Source organism: Asterias amurensis, chromosome 13, assembly GCF_032118995.1.
Source record: "Asterias amurensis chromosome 13, ASM3211899v1".
Taxonomy (NCBI): Eukaryota; Metazoa; Echinodermata; class Asteroidea; order Forcipulatida; family Asteriidae; genus Asterias; species Asterias amurensis.
The window spans coordinates 14,575,565-14,600,574 of NC_092660.1; the positions used below are offsets into that span (position 1 = coordinate 14,575,565).

A 25,010-nucleotide genomic window follows, 5' to 3' on the forward strand; every position below is an offset into this window, starting at 1 on the left:
AAGTTATGATTACAACAAAAATGAACCTAAATTGAAAAAAAGATGTAATTGTACAATTGTTTAAAGTGATAAAAAAGGTATAAAGTTATGAAATATAAAAAGTTTACAAAATATAGTTTACGAAAACTTTAATGCGTAAAAATATATAAAGTTAACAAAAGATACATTTCAAAAACTACGAAAATTACAAACGTCTAAAAACAAATTATTTTATAATTATACAAATAATGAAACAAAATTTAAAATAGATATTTTACAATAATTTAAAGTTTATGTGAAATATAAAAGGTTTACAAAGATAAGTTTACAAAATATATCAAGTTAAAAAAATATAGTTAACAAATATTTAATGCTCAAAAATATTATAAAGTTATCAAAATATATGTAGTTTTCAAAAATATTTAGAATTTAAAAAATATATAATTTATTGGCGAATATAACTCTCTCTCTCTCTCTGCGTTCATGTCCTTGCATAGCTACAGTTAAAACAACAAGCCTGTAAGATCACGTCTTTCCCAAACGGAACAGTGTCCTGACCATAGAGCTATGCCTTTCTGCAGGAGCTCACAACAAAACAACTCCACACTGACGCTGTGTTATTGTGCCAAATCAAACACATTATTAACAAGATGAATTGTATTCCCATATGCAAAAATTATTGTTCTTAAGCACCTTGTGCCGGCTCATGCTGTGCTCCGGCTGTGCTCTGATTTTTGTTGTTTAATTTAGAAATGTCACCCTTTTCCCTACATGCAATGACTGAGTCTGGTTACCTGGTATGGAGTCCTTCTCATCTTCACATGCCCTGCAACAACTAGAATCCTGTTGATGGTAAAGCGGTACTCAATTACTTGGACACACCTTTAAATCATGGAATTCTACTGAGTTGTATTACCGCACAGAGGTATCACGTCCACCAAGAAAGGTATATTATCACCCTTACTATCAGTAATGTAACTCTACTAACCAAACTTGCAAGTCCTACCCAGTTACTGCATGCGCAGCGTTGCACACTAACCTAAATCTACTAAGCTCATATCCGAGCTTGCTTGCATGTGACATCTTAATCTCCAACTTCACACCATTCGTCATTGTCTACACGTCGTGTAACAACCACGCACCCCATTTATTAAACCTTCATTCATAAACTAAAATGGAATAACTCTGATTCGAAGTGCACTTTTCTCATTTTTTGTTTTGTTTTGTCTTTTATTTTTTCGAAGACGGTGTCATGCCATTCCAGTACCAACCAAGAAGACATCATTGGGAGCTATGTACGCTGTGAGGAATTGACAGGACCAGGTAAGTTTATTTTTCAGTTTGACTGATAGCTTGGAAAGTAATGAGGGAGCGTAATTTGTTAAGGTTTATCCTGAAATAAACATTTTGTTCAGATTTAAAAGGGGCTCCATGCTCAAATTTAGCCTTGTAATTTACAAATTTTCCATTTGCTGGAGTCAAGATGAAAATTGGGGGGGGGGGGGGCGGGGTTGGGCGGGGTGAGGACTCGATTACGTAAGATGCTATTGTGTTTGATACCCTTCAATTGCAATTCAAATATAAAGGGCCATACATTTTTTGACAGAAATTCTTCAGTTTCATTTCCAAATTGTAATCAAAAGGACATCAAGTCTGAGCTTATGTACAGACCAATTTGTTTTTGCTGTATGATGATGTCATGCTCTGAAAGAGCGCAATTTGTATTCTGCACCATTTTAACTTGACATAGAGTCATCTGGTGTCCCCATTTATGGAGCGGAACTGTTTTGCTTTTTTGGATTTTGGATTTTGAAGCAAACACTTTGGTACATGAGAAAATAAATACAGTGAAAAGTATTTGACGTGAGTGTATATATGGTGTCCTGATTGAAATGTATTTCAGGAGTTTGGATTTATGGTTTAAAGGCAGAGGACACTATTGTTAGTTACTCAAAATAATTATTATCATCAGACCTTACATGGTAACTAGGAATGGGGAGAGGGTGATGGTATAAAACATTGCGAGAACTAACTCCCTCTGAATTAACGTAGTTTTCGATAAAGAAGTAGTTTTCCATGAATTTGGAAATGCTTGAATTGTGCATATTTTGTTCCTTTACTATCTTATGTGGGTTTACTGTTTTAATGTTCTGCAATTTGTTCTGTAAGGTTCTTGTTCATTCAATTGTTTGGATTGCTGTTTATTTTCCTGTTGTCAAATAAATAAATAAAAATATATATTGTAAAGATATTCGCTTTTGTACAGTTCATGGAATGGGTGCAATGTAAATGAACAAATTATTATTATAATTATTATTATTATTAATTTTGTTTTGAGACCTCAGCATTTGATTTTGAGGTTTCGAAATCAAGCATCTGAAAGCACATAAGTTTGTGTAACAAGGGTGGGTGTGCTTTCTTTCATTATTGTCTTGCAACTTCGACGATCAATTGAGCTCAAAGTTTCACAAGTTTTTACTTTATGCATATGTTGACATACGTCACCAAGAGTGAAGACTGGTCATTGATAATTACCTATAGTGTCCAGTGTCTTTAAGCCTTTAATCCACAAACTGTCCTGTCGGTTTCTTCTCAAAAAGTTCTTGAAAGTTGGTTTAATGGAAACAACAAGTTCATGACAATTGTTCGACTGTAAAGAAAATTTGAGAGAAAGAAAGCATAACAAATTATCATCTAAAAACTCAAGGACCCAATTTTGGGATGCTCTTTGTAATAATGGACCAATTTAAGGTGGAGGTTTTACACTTGATATTTTGACTTGATTGACATATTTTCAGGAGTCTGCAGTTCTGCTGGGAATGTGGTGTACTACCTGTCGATGACTGAAGCTCACAAAAACATAGGTACATAGCTAGAGAATTATCTCTTTAATCTCGTCTTCAGGGGAATGCTGGAATGCAGGCGGCGCCGGTGGTGGAGCTTAAGTTGCGCTGGATGGATGAGCATTTGGGAGGGAAGGATCAGAGCTGTTCTTGGACGGTGATGCGTGAGAGTTGATTGCCGGCTAGATGTGAATTGCATTGAAGTGTGACATTCTTTAGGTGAGCTGCTGCTGGGAGGGTTGGCTTGAGGATGGGTGACCAGATGTCCATAATGAAGAAACCTATGTCTCGTGGAACTTTATGATGTGCTTGTATCTCGATGGCCTCCTTGACTCTGCATTGGTGTCAGGACTGTACAGGAGGTATGAGTTCGGCTTGATTCCAATTGATGATGTGGTCGTGTTCTTGTGAATGTTTGATGATGGCTGATTTGTCGAGGTGTCCCAGTCTGCCATGTGCTTTGTTTCCTTGATTCTTGTTGAGATGCTGCGCCAGGTTTCCGCGAAGTACACTTTACCGCAATCACAGGGAATGCGGTAAACACCTGCTTTGTCTTGAGTGTCTCGCTTGTCCTTGTGTGTGTGGAGTGATGCTTGAATCTTGTTTGGTGCTGTGTGGAAGATCTTGACTTGAGCTTGACTGAAGATACTTTGAAACTTGTGAGAAGTGTGGCCGATATATGGGAGGGTGATTGCAGCCTTAAACTTTGGTAGTTCATCCGTTGTGAGACTTGGCTTGGGCTGGCTAAGATTGAATGTCTTGTAGTCGTTAAGTTGAAGTGAAGTCTTGATGTGGTGTAGTTCCTGCTTCAAGCTGCCTTTGTCACAGTTGTTGAAGGCCCAGCAAACCAAGGTGTTGCAGACAGCAGACTTGAAGCGAGGATGATGGAATGTTGAGTTGTGAAGGTATCTATCGGGGTGTGTTGGCTTGCGATGTACTGTTTGGGCTAAAGTGCCAACAGCTTGTCTTGTTACTTGGACATCTAGGACGGAGATAGTGTTGTTTTGTTCTTGTTCCATGGTGAATTGGATGTGTGGATGTTGACTGTTCAGGTGATGGAAGAACTCTTGGAGTGCTGTCTTGCCGTAGGGCCCAACCACAAAGGTGTCGTTAATGAAGCAAAGCTAGAGGTTAGGGCAAAGATCGACCTTCTCGATGCTGTCAAGTTCAAACTCCTCCATGAACAAATCTGCCAGGACCGGGGATAGAGGATATCTCATGGCGGCCCCAGAGGTTTGTTCATAGAATTTGTCTCACCACCTGAAGCTGGAAGCGTAGACGCTGGTGATGAGGTGGACGTGGACTTGTTCTGGAGTGAGGCTTGTGCGGTCTGTCAGTGTAGGTTCGGCTTGAAGGCGTTTTTTGGCGATGTTGCATGCTTCTTCGATTGGTATGTTGGTGAACAGTGACACGACATCAAAACTGACAAGGATATCAGTTGGACGAGATGTATGTGCTTGATGATGTCGACTAACTTGCTTGAGTTGTTGATGTGATGTTCAGTGAGGCCAACTAGTCGATGGAGGTTCTTGGTGAGGTGTGTTGCAGTGTTGTAAGAAGGTGAACCTTGGGATGCCATGATGGGGCGGAGAGGACCATCTGGCTTGTGGATCTTGGGTTGGCAGAAGAAACGTGGGCAGGTGAATGCGGATGGCTTGAGGTGATGGTACGTGGTGTTGTCTATGACTTGCGCTTGATAGAGAGTACAGAGTTTGGTGGTGAGTGTGCGTTCAATGACTGGGCTGGGGTTCCTTGTCAGGCGTTGGTAGGTATTAGTTAACAGGATTTCATTTACTTGGTGGTCATAATCCATTGTAGACATGACCATAGTGGCATTACCCTTGTCCGCTGACATGATGTGGATGGACTTGTCTTTGTGCAGGGCTCAGATATTGGCATTTTCTCGCCTGCTTGTGTAGGGTCTTGGTAACTTGGCGTTTGAAGTCTTTGCAGAATTTGGATACGGACTTGGTTGGGGCTGTCTTGTCCAGATGTTTGAGTGCAGGTTCAGTGGACTGATTGATGTCTTTGACTTGAATCATGCGAGGTGTGCTGGCGCCCACACATTGCACGATTCCATTCAAAGACATTATTCAGTCTACCGAACCTGCACTCAAACATCTAGACAAGACATTCGTCAACCATGTCCGCATCCAGATTCTGCAAACTCTTCAAACACCAAGTTACCAAGACCCAACACAAGCAAGCAAGAACACGCCGCTATCCGAGCCCCGCACAAAGACAAGTCTATCCACATCATGTCAACGAACATTGGTAATGCCACCATGTTCACGTGCACAACAGATTCTGACCACAAGGTAACCGACATCCTGTCAACTGATACCTAACGACACCTGCCAAGTAACTCCTGTTCAGTCATCGAACGCACCCCCACTGCCAAATTCTGCACTCTCTATCAAGCGCAGGTCATAGACAACACCATGTACCGTCACCTCAAGCCATCCGCATCCGCCTAATCACATTTCTTTGGCCAACTTTAAGAGCCACAAGCCAGATGTTCCTCTCCGTCCCATCGTGGCGTCCCGGGGTCACCCACCTACAATACCGCAAAACACCTCGCCAAGACCCTCCATCCACTAGTTGGCCTCACTGAACATAACATTAACAACTCAAGCAAGGTCGTCGACATTATCAAATACATACATCTCCGTCCAACTGAGATCCTTGTCAGTTTTGACATCATGTCACTATTCACCAACATACCAACTGAAGAAGCATGCAACATCGCTGAATAATGCCTTCAAGCCTAACCTTCACTGACAGACCGCACAAGACTCACTCCAGAACAAGTCCACGACCTCCTTATCACCTGCTTCTCCGCTTTTAGATTCAGGTGGCGAGACAAATTCTACGAACAAACCTCTGGGGCCACCATGGGATCTCCTCTATACCCGGTCCTGATGGATTTGTTCATGGAGGAGTTTTAACTTGACGGTATCAAGAGCGCCAATCTTCGCCCCAACCTCAGGTTCAGCTACATTGACGACACCTTTGTGGTTTTGGCCCAACGGCAAGACAGCACTCCAAAAGTTCTTCCATCAACTGAACAGTCAGTATCTACGTATCCGATTCAACATGGAACAAGAATAAAACAATGCTATCTCCTTCCTAGGTGTCGAAGTAACAAGACAAGCTGATGGCACTCTAGCCCACACGGTGCATCGCAAGCCAACGCACACCGACAGATACGTTCACAACTCATTATTCCACCATCCTCGCTTCAAGTCTGCTGTCTCCAACACGTGGTCCGTTGGACCTTGGACACCTGTGACAAGGGCAGCTTGAAGCAGGAACTACAACACACCAAGACATCTCGTCAACTTAATGGCTACAAAACTTTCAACCTCAGCGAGCCCAAGCCAAGTCTCACACCAGATGAACTACCAGAGTTCGAGGCTGCAATCTCCCTCCCAATATTGGCCTATCTTCTCACAAGCTTCAACGTATCTTCATTCAAGCTCAAGTCAAGACCTTCCACACAGCATCAAACAAGATTTAAGCATCACTCCACACACACAAGGACAAGCAAGACACTCGAGACAAAGCCAGCGTTTACCACATTCCCTGTGATTGCTGTAAAGTATACATCGTGGACCAGGGCGCAATATCTCAACAAGAATCAAGGAACACAAAGCACATGGCACACTGGAACACCTCAACAATTCAGCCATTATCAAATATTCACACGAACACGACAGCATCATCAAGTGGAATCAAGCCAAACTCATAGCTCATGTACAGTCCTGGCACCAATGCGGAGTCAGGGAGGCCATCGATATACAAGCACACCATACAGTTCCAGAAGACACCGGTTTCTTCATTAACGACATCTGGTCACACATCCTAAAGCCAACCCTTCCAGCAGCAGCTCACCACAAGAATGTCACACTCCAATGCACACACATCCAGCCAGCAATCAACTCACACACATTACCGGCCAAGAACAGCTTTGATCCATCCCGCCCAAATGCTCATCCATCCAGCACTACTAAAGCTCGACCATCGCCTGTTGTCCAGCATTCTCCTGAAGACGAGCAGAGTATACTGTTTACTACGTCAAGACCAGACCGGGTCTTTCCAGAGCCAATACTCACCTTAAGAGGTTTACACATGGTTGTCCCCGTAAATTCTAATTCCTCCACACCATGCAAACTTCAAACAAATCATATCCCAAATGGGATTGAAGCGCAACAAACCTAGGTAGAATAGCTAGAGAATGATCTCTTTATACTCAAAACTCTATTTCGAGATGCATTTTTCTCATTGTCTGTTTTTTTCTTTAATTTTTTCACGGCGACGGTGATCCATCTGCCTATGGAGACCAATGGAAACTGCACATGCCATTCCAGTCGCAGCCATGAAGACATCAATGGGAGCTGTGTATCTTTGAGGAAAACGACAGGAAAAGGTAAGACTATTTATAAGGTGGATTGATAGCTTGGGAAGTAATGAGGGACCATATTGATAGCTTGGGAAGTAATGAGGGACCGTAAATTATTAATGTTCTGCAGTTTGTCCTGTAAGGTTCTTGTTCATTCAATTGTTTGGATTGTTGTTTATTTTCCTGTTGTCAAATAAAATAAAAAAAATAATATTATTAGCTGTTCCGATCCAGTCGGAACAGCTATTGTTTTCGTCGAGATTTTTATTATTTTTATTATTATTATTATTATTCTTTGTTTCCGCCTAAAACCCCATAGCGTTTGTACGGCGTTTTTGTTTAGGCCACTACTCCTAAAGTATTAGGATAAAATCGTTCAATCATATATCAAATTGAAGCTTAGAACCTAAGCTTTACTCTCATAAAAAAGTGTAACAATTCTTCATTAATTAACCACGTGGTCTTCATTTGAATTTTTAATTTGTAAACTTGATGCAGTCACTTTCATGTTATTGTGAAATATTCTCTTTGGTAATACAACACAGTATGTACCTCTATGAGTTGTTGACTTCTTGAGAGGAGTCTATACTATTTTGTTTCCTACCCGCGTTCTGGACACATTACTCTGTACACGCACAACGTACGGAGGTTTGGGATTTTCGTTAGAACGTGCATTAAATTTGTCCTTGTTTTTCTAACCGCGTTCTGGACCAGTTACTCTGTGCATGGGTTTTCGTTAAAACGAACGTGCGTACTTAGATAGGGGTTTTTAACGACATCGACGTCGTCGTAAAAAAAACCTAAAGGCATCTAATACTACATTTCAACCATACTTAATAGTTATATTAATACTTAACAGTTCATATTTAGTGACAATGGTCGCAAAATCATGAAACGAGAATTATTTCGCCGAATCATAATCCCCTCTGTTGATGCACACATGTAAAAACCCACCATTTTTGCATCGTGCCCTTCTAGCCTAGTGGTCATCAGTCGCGACTTCACATTAAAGAATTGCGAGATCGAATCTCCGTCCGATATCAAATTTTTTTTTATCCCCAAAACTAAAAATATATTTCTTTTTGTAATATTTAAGTTTGATTCTTATCTCTATATCAATAGTGTTGCTTTTTCTTTTTCTCAATTGTAAGCCCAACAACCTGTGTGCATGCATGACATGATATGATGTTTAAAAACACAGTAAGCGAAAAATGGTGATCATAAGCGCAGAGTTTGGTGGTTAAGAGTTCTGTGAAATCAACTTGTACTAGATCAAACATCAAACCACCGACCAATTTTTTTTTTTTAATTCGTAATTAATTAACCACGTGACCCATATTTGCATATTTAATTGGGAACTCTTTGTAGCACCATATCTCAAGAATTACACGGCGGTTTAACAGACTGCTTGTAGATATAGATTCCTTGGGGATTGGGGATTAATTTTGAAAACCGTGACCTCAAGTTGACCTCTATTTCCGGGTCAACCCGAAGTGGGACCATATCTCAAGAAGTACACGGCCGATTTTCAAACTTGTTTCAGTAAGAGACTCCTTGGGCATTCGAGATTCGCTTTAGGTTACCATGACCCCATGTCGACCTCTACTTCCGGGTCAAACGGAAGTGGGACCATATCTCAAGAACCATGCAACCGATCATCAGTTTCTTTTCAATTAAAGACCCCTTGAACATTGAAAATTAAAAACGGAACAGCTGTGTGTTTGTTCACAAACACTAGATGTCTAGTTATGTTATTCGCTTTTGTACAGTTTATGGAATGGGCGCAATGTAAATGAACAAATTATTATTATTATTATTTTTAATTTTGTTTCGAGACCTCAGCATTTGATTTTGAGGTTTCGAAATCAAGCATCTGAAAGCACATAAGTTTGTGTAACAAGGGTGGGTGTGCTTTCTTTCATTATTGTCTTGCAACTTCGACGATCAATTGAGCTCAAAGTTTCACAAGTTTTTACTTTATGCATATGTTGACATACGTCACCAAGAGTGAAGACTGGTCTTTGATAATTACCTATAGTGTCCAGTGTCTTTAAGCCTTTAATCCACAAACTGTCCTGTCGGTTTCTTCTCAAAAAGTTCTTGAAAGTTGGTTTAATGGAAACAACAAGTTCATGACAATTGTTCGACTGTAAAGAAAATTTAAGAGAAAGAAAGCATAACAAGTTGTCATCTAAAAACTCAAGGACCCAATTTTGGGATGCTCTTTGTAATAATGGACCAATTTAAGGTGGAGGTTTTATACTTGATATTTTGACTTGATTGACATATTTTCAGGAGTCTGCAGTTCTGCTGGGAATGTGGTGTACTACCTGTCGATGACTGAAGCTCACAAAACATAGGTACATAGCTAGAGAATTATCTCTTTAATCTCGTCTTCAGGGGAATGCTGGAATGCAGGCGGCGCCGGTGGTGGAGCTTAAGTTGCGCTGGATGGATGAGCATTTGGGAGGGAAAGATCAGAGCTGTTCTTGGACGGTGATGCGTGAGAGTTGATTGCTGGCTGGATGTGAATTGCATTGGAGTGTGACATTCTTTAGGTGAGCTGCTGCTGGGAGGGTTGGCTTGAGGATGGGTGACCAGATGTCCATAATGAAGAAACCTATGTCTCGTGGGACTTTATGATGTGCTTGTATCTCGATGGCCTCCTTGACTCTGCATTGGTGTCAGGACTGTACAGGAGGTATGAGTTCGGCTTGATTCCAATTGATGATGTGGTCGTGTTCTTGTGAATGTTTGATGATGGCTGATTTGTCGAGGTGTCCCAGTCTGCCATGTGCTTTGTTTCCTTGATTCTTGTTGAGATGCTGCGCCAGGTTTCCGCGAAGTACACTTTACCGCAATCACAGGGAATGCGGTAAACGCCTGCTTTGTCTTGAGTGTCTCGCTTGTCCTTGTGTGTGTGGAGTGATGCTTGAATCTTGTTTGGTGCTGTGTGGAAGATCTTGACTTGAGCTTGACTGAAGATACTTTAAAACTTGTGAGAAGTGTGGCCGATATATGGGAGGGTGATTGCAGCCTTGAACTTTGGTCGCTCATCTGTTGTGAGACTTGGCTTGGGCTGGCTAAGATTGAATGTCTTGTAGTCGTTAAGTTGAAGTGAAGTCTTGATGTGGTGTAGTTCCTGCTTCAAGCTGCCTTTGTCACAGGTGTTGAAGGCCCAGCAAACCAAGGTGTTGCAGACAGCAGACTTGAAGCGAGGATGATGGAATGATGAGTTGTGAAGGTATCTATCGGGGTGTGTTGGCTTGCGATGTACTGTTTGGGCTAAAGTGCCAACAGCTTGTCTTGTTACTTGGACATCTAGGACGGAGATAGTGTTGTTTTGTTCTTGTTCCATGGTGAATTGGGTGTGTGGATGTTGACTGTTCAGGTGATGGAAGAACTCTTGGAGTGCTGTCTTGTCGTAGGGCCTAACCACAAAGGTGTCGTTGATGTAGCGGAGCCAGAGGTTAGGGCAAAGATCGACCTTCTCGATGCTGTCAAGTTCAAACTCCTCCATGAACAAATCTGCCAGGACCGGGGATAGAGGATATCTCATGGCACCCCAGAGGTTTGTTCATAGAATTTGTTTCACCACCTGAAGTTGGAAGCGTAGACGCTGGTGATGAGGAGGACGTGGACTTGTTCTGGAGTGAGGCTTGTGCGGTCTGTCAGTGTAGGTTCGGCTTGAAGGCGTTGTTTGGTGATGTTGCATGCTTCTTCGATTAGTATGTTGGTGAACAGTGACACGACATCAAAACTGACAAGGATATCAGATTGACGGAGATGTATGTGCTTGATGATGTCGACTAACTTGCTTGAGTTGTTGATGTGATGTTTAGTGAGGCCAACTAGTCGATGGAGGTTCTTGGTGAGGTGTGTTGCAATGTTGTAAGAAGGTGAACCCTGGGATGCCATGATGGGGCGGAGAGGACCATCTGGCTTGTGGATTTTGGGTTGGCAGAAGAAACATGGGCAGGTGAATGCGGATGGCTTGAGGTAATGGTACGTGGTGTTGTCTATGACTTGTGCTTGATAGAGAGTACAGAATTTGGTGGTGAGTGTGCGTTCAATGACTGGGCTGGGGTTCCTTGGCAGGCGTTGGTAGGTATTAGTTAACAGGATTTCATTTACTTGGTGGTCATAATCCATTGTAGACATGACCATAGTGGCATTACCCTTGTCCGCTGACATGATGTGGATGGACTTGTCTTTGTGCAGGGCTCAGATATTGGCATTTTCTCGCCTGCTTGTGTAGGGTCTTGGTAACTTGGCGTTTGAAGTCTTTGCAGAATTTGGATACGGACTTGGTTGGGGCTGTCTTTGTCCAGATGTTTGAGTGCAGGTTCAGTGGACTGATTGATGTGTTTGACTTGAATCATGCGAGGTGTGCTGGCGCCCACACATTGCACGATTCCATTCAAAGATATTATTCAGTCTACCGAACCTGCACTCAAACATCTAGACAAGACATTCGTCAACCATGTCCGCATCCAGATTCTGCAAACTCTTCAAACACCAAGTTACCAAGACCCAACACAAGCAAGCAAGAACACGCCGTTATCCGAGCCCTGCACAAAGACAAGTCTATCCACATCGTGTCAACGAACATTGGTAATGCCACCGTGTTCATGTGCACAACAGATTCTGACCACAAGGTAACCGACATCCTGTCAACTGATACCTAACGACACCTGCCAAGTAACTCCTGTTCAGTCATCGAACGCACCCCCACTGCCAAATTCTGCACTCTCTATCAAGCGCAGGTCATAGACAACACCATGTACCGTCACCTCAAGCCATCCGCATCCGCCTAATCACATTTCTTTGGCCAACCTTAAGAGCCACAAGCCAGATGTTCCTCTCCGTCCCATCGTGGCGTCCCGGGGTCACCCACCTACAATACCGCAAGACACCTCGCCAAGACCCTCCATCCACTAGTTGGCCTCACTGAACATAACATTAACAACTCAAGCAAGGTCGTCGACATTATCAAATACATACATCTCCGTCCAACTGAGATCCTTGTCAGTTTTGACATCATGTCACTATTCACCAACATACCAACTGAAGAAGCATGCAACATCGCTGAATAATGCCTTCAAGCCTAACCTTCACTGACAGACCGCACAAGACTCACTCCAGAACAAGTCCACAACCTCCTTATCACCTGCTTCTCCGCTTTTAGATTCAGGTGGCGATACAAATTCTACGAACAAACCTCTGGGGCCACCATGGGATCTCCTCTATCCCCGGTCCTGATGGATTTGTTCATGGAGGAGTTTTAACTTGACGGTATCAAGAGCGCCAATCTTCACCCCAACCTCAGGTTCCACTACATTGACGACACTTTTGTGGTTTTGGCCCAACGGCAAGACAGCACTCCAAAAGTTCTTCCATCAACTGAACAGTCAATATCTACGTATCCGATTCAGCATGGAACAAGAACAAAACAATGCTATCTCCTTCCTAGGTGTCGAAGTAACAAGACAAGCTGATGGCACTCTAGCCCACACGGTACATCGCAAGCCAACACACACCGACAGATACGTTCACAACTCATTATTCCACCATCCTCGCTTCAAGTCTGCTGTCTCCAACACCTTGGTCCGTTGGACCTTGGACACCTGTGACAAGGGCAGCTTGAAGCAGGAACTACAACACATCAAGACATCATGTCAACTTAATGGCTACAAAACTTTCAACCTTAGCGAGCCCAAGCCAAGTCTCACACCAGATGAACCACCAGAGTTCAAGGCTGCAATCTCCCTCCCAAACATTGGCCTATCTTCTCACAAGCTTCAACGTATCTTCATTCAAGCTCAAGTCAAAACCTTCCACACAGCACCAAACAAGATTTAAGCATCACTCCACACACACAAGGACAAGCAAGACACTCGAGACAAAGCCAGCGTTTACCACATTCCCTGTGATTGCTGTAAAGTATACATCGTGGACCAGGGCGCAATATCTCAACAAGAATCAAGGAACACAAAGCACATGGCACACTGGAACACCTCAACAATTCAGCCATCATCAAATATTCACACGAACACGACAGCATCATCAAGTGGAATCAAGCCAAACTCATAGCTCATGTACAGTCCTGGCACCAATGCAGAGTCAGGGAGGCCATCGATATACAAGCACACCATACAGTTCCAGAAGACACCGGTTTCTTCATTAATGACATCTGGTCACACATCCTAAAGCCAACCCTTCCAGCAGCAGCTCACCACAAGAATGTCACACTCCAATGCACACACATCCAGCCAGCAATCAAGTCACATGCATTACCGGCCAAGAACAGCTTTGATCCATCCCGCCCAAATGCTCATCAATCCAGCACTACTAAAGCTCGACCATCGCCTGTAGTCCAGCATTCTCCTAAAGACGAGCGGAGTATACTGTTTACTACGTCGAGACCAGACCGGGTCTTTCCAGAGCCAATACTCACCTTAAGAGGTTTACACATGGTTGTCCCCGTAAATTATAATTTCTCCACACCATGCAAACTTCAAACAATACATATCCCAGATGGGATTGAAGCGCAACAAACCTAGGTAGAATAGCTAGAGAATGATCTCTTTATACTCAAAACTCTATTTCGAGATGCATTTTTCTCATTGTCTGTATTTTTTCTTTAATTTTTTTACGGCGACGGTGATCCATCTGCCTATGGGAGACCAATGGAAACTGCACATGCCATTCCAGTTGCAGCCATGAAGACATGGGAGCTGTGTATCTTTGAGGAAAACGACAGGAAAAGGTAAGTTTATTTTAAGGTGGATTGATAGCTTGGGAAGTAATGAGGGACCGTAAGTTGTTGAGATTTATCCTGAAATCAAGATTATGTCTAGATTTAAAAGGGGCTCCATGCTAAAATTTAGCTTAGCAAATTACCAGTTTTCCAATTGCTAGAGTCCTCATGAAAAAAATCTAAACCCTGCAGCATGAATATTATTCTATGGTGAAAAGTATTTAATGAGAATAACGATTTTGTAATGACTTGATTGGCATATATTTCAGGAGTCTGCAGTTCTGCTGGGGATGTGGTGTATTACCTGCCGATGACCAAAAGCCATGATGCAACAGTGCCTGACTATGCAGACAGCATCCCAGCTGTCATTTAAGTGCACCAAACATAGGCAGATAGCTAGAGAATGATCTCTTTAATTTCTAAACTCTGTTGGCGAAGTGCATTTTTCTAATAGTTTGTATTTGTCATTTATTTTTTATTGCGACGGTGAACTGGTTAAATGTTTAACCATCTGCCCATGGGAGTCCAGTGGAAACTGCACATGCCGGCCATGAAGTAATCATTGGGACCTTTGTACGCTGTGAGGAAAATGACAAGACAAGGTAAGTTTACTTTTAGTATGATTGATGGCAAACTTTGTGATTTTGACTGGAGCATAACTGTTTTCCTCTTCTGGATTAGTGATGTGAAAAAAATAACATTGTAGTACATATAAATGTGCCAAATACAACCTTGCAACATGAACTATAATTGTTCTACAGTAAAAAGTATATGGTGAAAATAATTATACTGAAATTTCTTAATTGACATATATTTCAGGAGTCTGCAGATCTGCTTGGGATACCTGCTGATAACAAGCGCCAACATGAAAACGTCCGAGAGGATGCCTGCCTATGCGGACAACATCTCAGTTGTCATTGAAGTGCACCAAACATAGGTAGAAAGCTAGAGAATGATCTCTTTAATCTCAAAACTTTGTTTCGCAGTGCATTTCATTTGCTTGGATCCTTTTTGTTCTTAAGCATTTCTATGAAATTTGGCCCTGATGATCCAAGTCTTGATATGGTTTGTACTGATGCGAGTACATTGTAATTTTCTTTAAGATGATTGTGACGACTGCGTGTCAACATGGACATGAAGATGTGACGTCACAGTACAGAGAGATACATCATGGCTTATGAGGAGATAGCTATATTCCTCAGCTCACCAGGGTCCTAAGTGGAATTTGAAGGTATGATCTGTTTTAGCGAAGCTTGAGTTGAAAGTTTAGAAATCCATTCAAGTGCAGCAAATAGACATTTCTTAGGTTTCATAATTCAAACATATACCTTAATAATAATAATAATAAACAGTTCTTATATAGCGCAAATTACAAAATAAAGTCTCTAAGGGCTTTTACGATTGAAAAGATGGGTTTTAAGTTTAGATTTAAATGTTCATAGCCTGGCACAGTCTATGATATTGTTGGGAAGAGAGTTACATAGTCTTGGAGAAGCATATTTGAAGGAGCGATGACTGTTGACCTTGCCTGAAAACTGTATGTAAAAGCATGCGCCAGGAGGGTCACTGAGTGAGGGATATGCATACTTAATAAAAAGCAATTATTGATTTAGTATACACACATCTTTGACCTTTAAATCCAAATCTCAATCTAATTAGTTTTTTCTTTCTTTTTTGATCATATTTAATACAGGATTAACACGGTCGAACATCTTTGAGTTGGACACGTTATGCAACACCAATAAAACGCCTCATCTAAGGCGTCATGTCAACAGATGAACATTGTCAACAGAATGAACCCCAAGAACACAAACGAGATAAAGAGGCAGACCAAGTTGGCGTTAGATGGATGACATCAGAGAATTTGGAAGCGTCACGCAAGAATGGTCAAGGTGGAATGGTGATGAAGAGGCCTTCCTTTTGCAGTATGTAGCGACATTATCTAGATAGATAGATATTTTGCCACTTACACAAAAATATTTGCTCAGTACAAAGTCAAGACAACATTAAGGTTGTTTGTAAAAGTAAACTCAATACCAATAAAAAGTAAATAAGTGTGTTAAGAACTGTATATAAGTGGTGATTATGTAATGAAGTTTTGTTTTGTAATAATGAATTAAATCTAAATTGTAACTTATATTTTGTGTCACTCTGTAATTCAATTAGTTATTATTCTAATTGTTTACATGGTATCTGTTATGGGGTACCCTCACATGGTGGCCACCATGTTTGTTTACTGGTTACTATATGAAGACATGTAAATATCTTGACACACTTGGGGTTTATAACTCTTTTATATCAAAGGTCATGACATGGTGGACGTGTGTTTGAGTACTCATTAACCAGGTTTATAATTACAAAGGTCTAGACATTGTCCATGGTACTTATCTGGATAATCAGTCCAGTTTTTTAGTACTCTTAATGACGTTAAACAAGTGTGTTAAGGACTGTATATAAGTGGTGATTTATGTAATGAAGTTTTGTATTGTAATAATGAATTAATTATAAATTGTAACTTTAAATTTGTGTCACTCTGTAAATCAGTTATTTATTATTCTAATTGTTTACATGGTATCTGTTCTGGGGTACCCTCAAATGGTGGCCACCATGTTTTTAACTGGTTACTATATGAAGACATGTAAATATTGTGACACACTTGGGGTTTAGTAACTCTTTTTAAAGTTTGTAATGTCAAAGGTCGTGACCTTGTGTGTGTTTGAGTACTCATTAACCAGGTTTATAATTACAAAGGTCTAGACATTGTCCGTGGCATTTATTAAGGTAATCAGTCCAGTTTTTGCGTACTCTTAACGATGTTAAAAAAGTGTGTTAAGGACTGTATATAAGTGGTGATTTATGTAATGAAGTTTTGTATTGTAATAATGAATTAATTATAAATTGTAACTTTTTTTTGTGTCACTCTGTAATTCAATTATTTATTATTCTAATTGTTTACATGGTATCTGTTCTGGGGTACCCTGACATGGTGGCCACCATGTTTTTTACTGGTTACTATATGAAGACATGTAAATATTGTGACGCACTTGGAGTTTAGAACTCTTTTTAAAGTTTGTTATGTCAAAGGTCATGACCTTGTGTGTGTTTGAGTACTCGCATTAACCAGGTTTATTATTACAAAGGTCTAGACATTGTCCATGGTATTTATCTGGATAATCAGTCCAGTTTTCGAGTACTCTTAACGTCGTTAAACAAGTGTGTTTAGGACTGTGTATATAAGTGGTGATTTATGTAATGAAGTTTTGTATTGTAATAATGAATTAAATATATTAATTGTAGTTTTTATTTTGTGTCACTCTGTAATTCAATTATTTGTTATTCTAATTGTTTACATGGTATCTGTTCTGGGGTACCCTGACATGGTGGCCACCGTGTTTCTTTACTGGTTACTATATGAAGACATGTAAATATTGTGACACACTTGGGGTTCAGTAACTCTTGTTAAAGTTTGTAATGTCAAAGGTCATGACCTTGTCTGTGTTTGAGTACTCATTAACCAGGTTTATTATTACAAAGGTCTAGACATTGTCCATGCTATTTATCTGGATAATCAGTCCATTTTTTGAGTACTCTTAACGACGTTAAACAAGTGTGTTAAGGACTGTGTATATAAGTGGTGATTTATGTAATGAAGTTTTGTATTGTAATAATGAATTAATTATAAATTGTAACTTTTATTTTGTGTCACTCTGTAATTCAATTATTTATTAATTCTAGTTCTGGGGTACCCTCACATGGTGGCCACCATGTTTTTAACTGGTTACTATATGAAGACATGTCAATATTGTGACACACTTGGGGTTTAGTAACTCTTTTTAAAGTTTGTAATGTCAAAGGTCATGACCTTGTCTGTGTTTGAGTACTCATTAACCAGGTTTATTATTACAAAGGTCTAGACATTGTCCATGGTATTCATCTGGATAATCAGTCCAGTTTTTGAGTACTCTTAACGACGTTAAACAAGTGTGTTAAGGACTGTATATAAGTGGTGATTTATGTAATGAAGTTTTGTATTGTAACAATGAATTAAATATAAATTGTAACAATTATTTTGTGTCACTCTGTAATTCAATTAGTTATTATTCTAGTTCTGGGGTACCCTTACATGGTGGCCACCATGTTTTTTACTGGTTACTATATGAAGACATGTAAATATATTGTGACACACTTGGGGTTTAGTAACTCTTTTTAAAGTTTGTAATGTCAAAGGTCATCACCTTGTCTGTGTTTGAGTACTCATTAACTAGGTTTAATATTACAAAGGTCTAGACATTGTCCATGGTATTTATGTGGATAATCAGTCCAGTTTTCGAGTACTCTTAACGTCGTTAAACAAGTGTGTTAAGGACTGTATATAAGTGGTGATTTATGTAATGAAGTTTTGTATTGTAATAATGAATTAATTATAAATTGTAACTTTTATTTTGTGTCACTCTGTAATTCAGTTATTTAGGGGTACCCTCACATGGTGGCCACCATGTTTTTTACTGGTTACTATATGAAGACATGTAAATATATTGTGACACAATTGGGGTTTATAGTAACTCTTTTTAAAGTTTGTAATATCAAAGGTCATGACCTTGTCTGTGTTTGAGTACTCATTAACCAGGTTTATTATTACAAAGGTCTAGACAATTTCCACAGTATTTAATAAGGGTATTCAGTCCAGTTTTTGAGTACTCTTAACGACGTTATTTGATTACAAGGTTATGACATTGTTTATGGTGTTTATATACGGTTTCGAGTACTCATTAACGAGTTTTTGTAATTACAAAGGTCATGCCATTTTCTAGGGTTTTTATTAAGGGTGATTCGGGGAATTACAGTGCGAGGACCCGGCCTTCACTGCGTGGTAATGACCGGGTTGGTGGCTGGCGCTGTAAGGTTGACATTGTTTGCAGTGTTAATTTAGGGTGTTTGAGTACTCATTAACGATACTATGATCTCTTTTAACTGTTAATTGTGGGGTGGGAGATGACAACCTTCACGTGGTCCACCCTGTTGTTAACTAATTGTCATCAAACAATAGAGCTTTATAACCATGTTTATATAGCTCTATGCACCAAACAAATTTTTTAATGACAATGTCATGACATTTTCTTTGGTGTTTATTTAGAGAGTTTGGGTACTCATTAAGGTTGACATTGGTTGTAGTGTTAATTTAGGGTGTTTGAGTACTCATTAACGATGTATTAAGATCTCTTTTAACTGTTAATTGTGGGGTGGGAGATGACAACCTTCACGTGGTCCACCCTGTTGTTAACTAATTGTCATCAAACAATAGAGCTATATAAACATATAGCTCTATGCACCCAATTTGTTTTTTTAATAACAAGGTCATTACATTTTCCTTGGTGTTTATCTAGGGGGTTTGAGTACTCATTAACGATGTAGATTTTAAACGAGGGTGGGAGATGACAACCTTCACGTGGTCCACCCTGTTGTTACCTAATTGTCATCAAACATTAGAGCTATGAACTATACAAGTTTAAAGCTCTATATGCATCAAACTATACCCTTTTCATGAAATGTAAATTGCACATAGCGCGTGCGTACTAACATTTTGGTTGGCAAAAAATGTAGGAACATCAATCGGGCTGTTTTATACACAGGTAATGGGTGCGTGACGCAAACGCAATTGTGTGTCTGCTTATAGTGCACAACTCAGCCTCGCTACAATGGGCAGCCCGCCGTATCGATACCTCTCGTCAGTAACCCCTAGTAGTGATGTACTTGGAAACAACGCTGATTGGCTCAGGAAATTTGTTATTCATTAGATGTCAAGTGCGTGCGCGCGTAGTTTTAAGATATTTGCGTGTTGATCACGCCCGCGTTTTTTATGACACCACACACTTTTTAAAATCAAAAACAAACACATTCTTTAAGACTTAAGACATGCCTGTGCGCGTAGAAAAGATTGAATAATGAGTACGTACCCTCAATAATGGCTCATTTAAATGTGCTAGCATATAGCACATTTAAATTGGCCAATTCCAGGGGGGTTATGATCGAGCAAGGCATGCTGGGAACGATCACCCCTGGGAACAAGGTTGTGTGCATGCGAGAATGTAATAAGCACTAGCGGGATGCCGCGCTTCCCGCGGCACCCCGCTAGATGAGGAGGATTCTTGTATATACAAATGTTGTGAAAGGTAATGTGGGGTAAGGGAGGTATTCTTAAAGGTAATAATCATTTCGTAGGATTGGATTAGAAATTGTATTTATAATCGGTATGGAATATTGTCATTTGTTGTATTTTGATAAATTGTTGAGCGTGCACAACATAGTTGTGAAACGTCGCCTCCCCTCCTATTAACCTTCTCTCTTGCGTTCTCCAACTAAAGGAATTGGTGTTTGTTTCTGGAATTGAGCTTTAATATTGGGGAAGGGTGTACTTGGCAATGATGGTTCATGATATGATATGTAGGGTTTTTCGTGATATTTTAGTGTTGATCGAGCGGGCCAACGCATTATCTGTATAAATATGGGTTATTGTTCGCCTCTTTTACGCATAGTTTTAATTCAATCGGCTTTTGTCATTGTATTCGTTTTATTCACTGCACCGAGTATTTCCCCGCTAAGACGACTGTAAGGGTAATTACTTAGTCGACTAAAAATATAGCACGTACACTGCTATAATGACACACTTACTTTATTGTGTTGAGCACATTGGGTATATTTCAAATATTGCCGACAACAGGCGGTCTTTGTCAAAGAGCCAATCAGACAATTGTATATCACGATGAATTTGGAATCAGCAGTGGTATTTGGTTCCCTCCGCAACAAATCCGAAGTTAGCAACGGATTTACTCGACTAAAGGCTCGCAAGAGTCTGCCCCCCCCCCCCCCCAACAATAATCACCGCTGCTAATAGCAGAGGAGATACCCGACTAAAAAGGCTTGTAGGAAAGTGGTACCCTCTTGCTATAATATGATTTGCTGCTTTGTTTCCATTAACGTTCACACGATTTTAGAATCTTAGGCCCCCATCGTGATCTATTGATTGTACGTCAAACGACGCATACAAAGTTGTCGGAGCACCTAATAAAGCGAGTTTTCGGAACATGCTGTGCAACAGATTTTTACCACCGCTTTTTCTCACTTATTTCACTTTTAGAAAACATTAGCCGTGTTATTTTGAGGGTTTGTACGTCAAGTTTGTTAATTTTGTATGGAGAAATTAGTAAAAATTTCTAGTACCCGATTCAACCGCACATGAGGGCTCAACCCGACGGCCGATTGCTTTATACCGTAAAACGGATTTGGCAAATGCACATCCTGAAGCCTGACCAAACTGCTTTAAGTTCTAACAATTTTGTTGCTTCAGAACCTTGACCAATGGAATGTTCGTTTACAGCTTCAAAACAGCCGTTGATGTTTCACAAAGTTCGTAACAATGAAAGCATACTATTCTTCAACGGTATAAAAAGAATCAGTAATGTATTCACTTTCTTCTTGCAAATAAATTATTGCAATTTCTGCGTGTATACGTTCTGTGTGTGGGGGATGACATAATGGACTGTACCCCATACCACCAATGGTACAGGGTTATACGGAACAAATAAAGTTACCACCAATGGTACAGGGTTATACGGAACAAATAAAGTTATTATGCAACAGTGGGTTGCTGTTTGATGCGTTTAAAAAAATGCTGTAAAGTTGGGTACGCCTTCATGAGTGACTTAATTATAATAAACACATTGTAACAGGCGCATGTATTTTTGTTTCTCATAAATATTTTTTATTTAACACGCGAAATTAAACCCGACGGCCGATTGCTTAATACAAAACGGATTTGGAAAAATGTACATCCTGAGTCCTGACCAAATTGCTTTAAGTTCTAACAATTTTGTTGCTTCAGAACTTTGACCAATGGAATGTTCGTTTACAGCTTCAAAACAGCCGTTGATGTTTCACAAAGTTCGTACATCTGAAAGCATACTATTCTTAAACGGTAATTTCGTGTACTCTTTTGAAGAACTGGCAAACCTATATGAACAGAATCAGTAATGTATTCACTTTCTTCTTGAAAATGTTGCAACTTTTGCGTGTATACGTTCTGTATGTGGGGGGGGGGGGTGACATATGGACTGTACCACCAATGGTACATGGTTATTTTTATATGGAACAAATAAAGTTATTAACAACAATGGGTTGCTGTTTGATGCGTTTAAAAAATGCTGGAAAGTTGGGTAGGCTTACATGAGTGACTTAATATAACACATTCTGATTCTGATCACGATTTTGCAAAGAAACTCTGCGCGTCAGCTTCATTATCTCGTAGTTGTGCACTGACTGAGCCAAAAGGGAATTAATGACTTGACGAACTTTTAAGAATGTTCATGATCAGTCCATGCACCAAACAGTTCATGACATGTTCATCACAGCAGTTTCATCCATTCCATTAATGGACAAGTTAAAAAAGTTTTGTGTGTTTTCATAAAAGTCAATTTATAAGCTTTCTTTGCAGTTAATGAACTCTAATGAATAATCATAACTCAACTGTGTATTAACTTAACTCCCTGTTTACAAATTGGTATACATTTTTCTTCTAACTTTAATTATTTCCAGTTTCTGTATGTCAGTGATAGTAGTGACCATTAGTATCATTATTACCAAGCACTTTACTCTGACAAAAACAAATTCTGCCCTTTAGGTGTACAGTAATTAGTTTTAAAAATTTCAACTTATTTGCCAGGTTAACATTACGTATTATTATATTAAAATAAAGACATTGATCATGTGAAACAAGAAACTGTGTGATGTAGAATGATCACACCCTACCATGTAAAACACTCTGCATTGTTTTTTTGTCAAAGGAAAATGTGCCTGGGTGAATTATGATTAATTTTGTTCACCTAAAAAAACTCGGGCAAAAACCGAGTCGGTTTCCCTTGATTTTTGAAACTTGGCACGGTAACAGTTTTAATAAAGAGATAGTTACACAGTAAGTAGTAGTGTTTGTTTTTAAGAACATCGTTGGTTATCAACTCTTATTCTAGAAATTAAAACGTCACTTTGTATACAATGAAGTAGTCAACATAGGAAGAATTTTCCCTGACGGAATACAATATAGAAAGCGTTACGATAACGCCTCTTATAGTATTCAAATTTGGGGGGGGGGTCAAGCGTTTGAACCAAGAAGTGAACGATATCAAATTGCATTGTAGGGCCTACCAACTGCTGTACTCCTTACCGCACTTAAAAGTTGTATAGCCTACATATTACAGAGTTGAATATGGTCCAAATGGAAAGAACTTGGTCAAAATAGGAAGAATAATTCCTTTAGACACACAATCTGAGATAATAACCGCGGTGACGCTTCTTACATTCATTTTTTTGGTACATGGGGTACATGGGCTCTTATCGGCTAAGCCATACTTTTCTGTGCTTATAGCAAGTTTTTGTGCTTACCGGCATAATGAAATTAGGCCTTATACATTCCAGTCTATTTCCTGGCAGGCAATACATTTCACTGCTCATGATGAACAATTTTTTATAATAACGACCAAACATAAGGCTTGATTTCTAAATGTTGGTCAATTGTTTTCTTGTCTGTCTCGTCTCATGCAGTGTTTTTTCTTACAAGCTATTGCTTACCAAAACGGCCCGTACTCTGTTTGCTTATTTATGTTTACTCTTACGTAAAGAATTGTTTTGATTTACTCCGTAATACACGTAACTTTTGTTATTCTTTTATGAGAGTATGGAAATAAAATTATGAGATCAACTCTACCTTGCACAAAAGTGTCAAGCCGTAATGACATGTAATTTCACATGCCATTGGCAGCAACACATGATTCGTACACACACACACACACACACGCGTTGCTGGCAACATTGATGGGACCAACTGTTTTGTAATAGGGGTGTTCAGGGATATATTCAACTATGTGTTCATGATCTACTGTACAGCGGGCGCCGCGGTTCTAATAATTTAATACCCCATACCATACTTAAAGGATTGGAAACAAAACCATCATTTTCTGAATAAAATCAATACATCACTTGAACATTTAGTAACAACAAATTGATCAAACATCGTGAGAATCAAATGAAACTTCTGCATAAACAATTAAACAAATGCCATAGTATTGGCTTTTGAAGAAATCAAGATGATGAGTAAACTTTGACTATTCGTTACCTTGTAATAATTAATCAGAACTGCGACAACAACAAGGGATCCGTTCGAAGTATTGACAAAATGTGTGTATTCAATGTACCCCCCCCCCCCCCCCCCCCATTAAAGGTGATCACGAAAGCATCCCCACACAAGGAATGAACTGGTCCAGCGAACCTACAGCAAATCGACATCGTGGCGGGCTAACAACAATTTATGCGGTTTTTAAACGGCTATTTTCTCATGTTCTCTTCAACAAATCAAAAGTTTATTGACACAGATTGAGCTACATTGCATTATCTTTATAGTGGCACCTTTATTGTGTAAAAATTCAAGAGAATAGGGAGTCAAAACTTACGTGAAGTTAAGCGTCGATTTACGTCGTTCATTGTCTGTCGGAACCGTCTGTCGCATGCATGTGCACTATCCGTGTAGCATATTATGTTTGTGCACAACTACTGACGAATCATAAGCACTGTTTCAAGTTCTATCGGCAAATAGACAGGGGGTGAATATGGACCAATAGCATAAAGCTTTACATAGCCATTTAGCTGGTGTTTTACCCCCTACGTTGCTTGTTGAACGAAGGCTTTGCACTGCGGATTATAAACTGTGCAAGTCTCGCGCGCACCGGAGCGAGAAAACACGACAACTGAAGAACTTTATTTTTTTATGAATCAAATCTTTGCTTTAATTTATTCTTAATGCCGAATCTTAACAACAAAAATACCCTATAGAGCTTGTTGAAATTAGTTTTAGCTTTTTATAATACACAATTATCGGTTAAAGTCTATTTATTGACAAAAGTAAAACTCTGGGACAAGGATGTTTGTTTGATCTTAAATTTAAACCCCTTTTGTAAATCTACGCCCGAATGTGAAACTACTA

The 25,010-nt window shown here is 39.8% G+C and overlaps 2 long non-coding RNA genes across 2 annotated transcripts; one reads left to right on the forward strand and one right to left on the reverse strand.

The window, feature by feature from the left end:
• Positions 1-409: 409 nt before the first annotated feature.
• LOC139946159 (uncharacterized) lies at positions 410-14,548 on the reverse strand. Its single transcript, XR_011787215.1, has 5 exons — positions 13,682-14,548; positions 9,257-9,371; positions 6,938-7,227; positions 2,515-2,629; positions 410-822 (listed from the first exon to the last, which is right to left on the reverse strand). It is a non-coding gene; the product is annotated as an uncharacterized lncRNA (long non-coding RNA).
• A 284-nt stretch (positions 14,549-14,832) lies between these two features.
• On the forward strand, positions 14,833-16,825 carry LOC139946158 (uncharacterized). The gene is made up of 3 exons (XR_011787214.1): positions 14,833-14,921; positions 15,088-15,215; positions 15,678-16,825. It is a non-coding gene; the product is annotated as an uncharacterized lncRNA (long non-coding RNA).
• Positions 16,826-25,010: the final 8,185 nt, after the last annotated feature.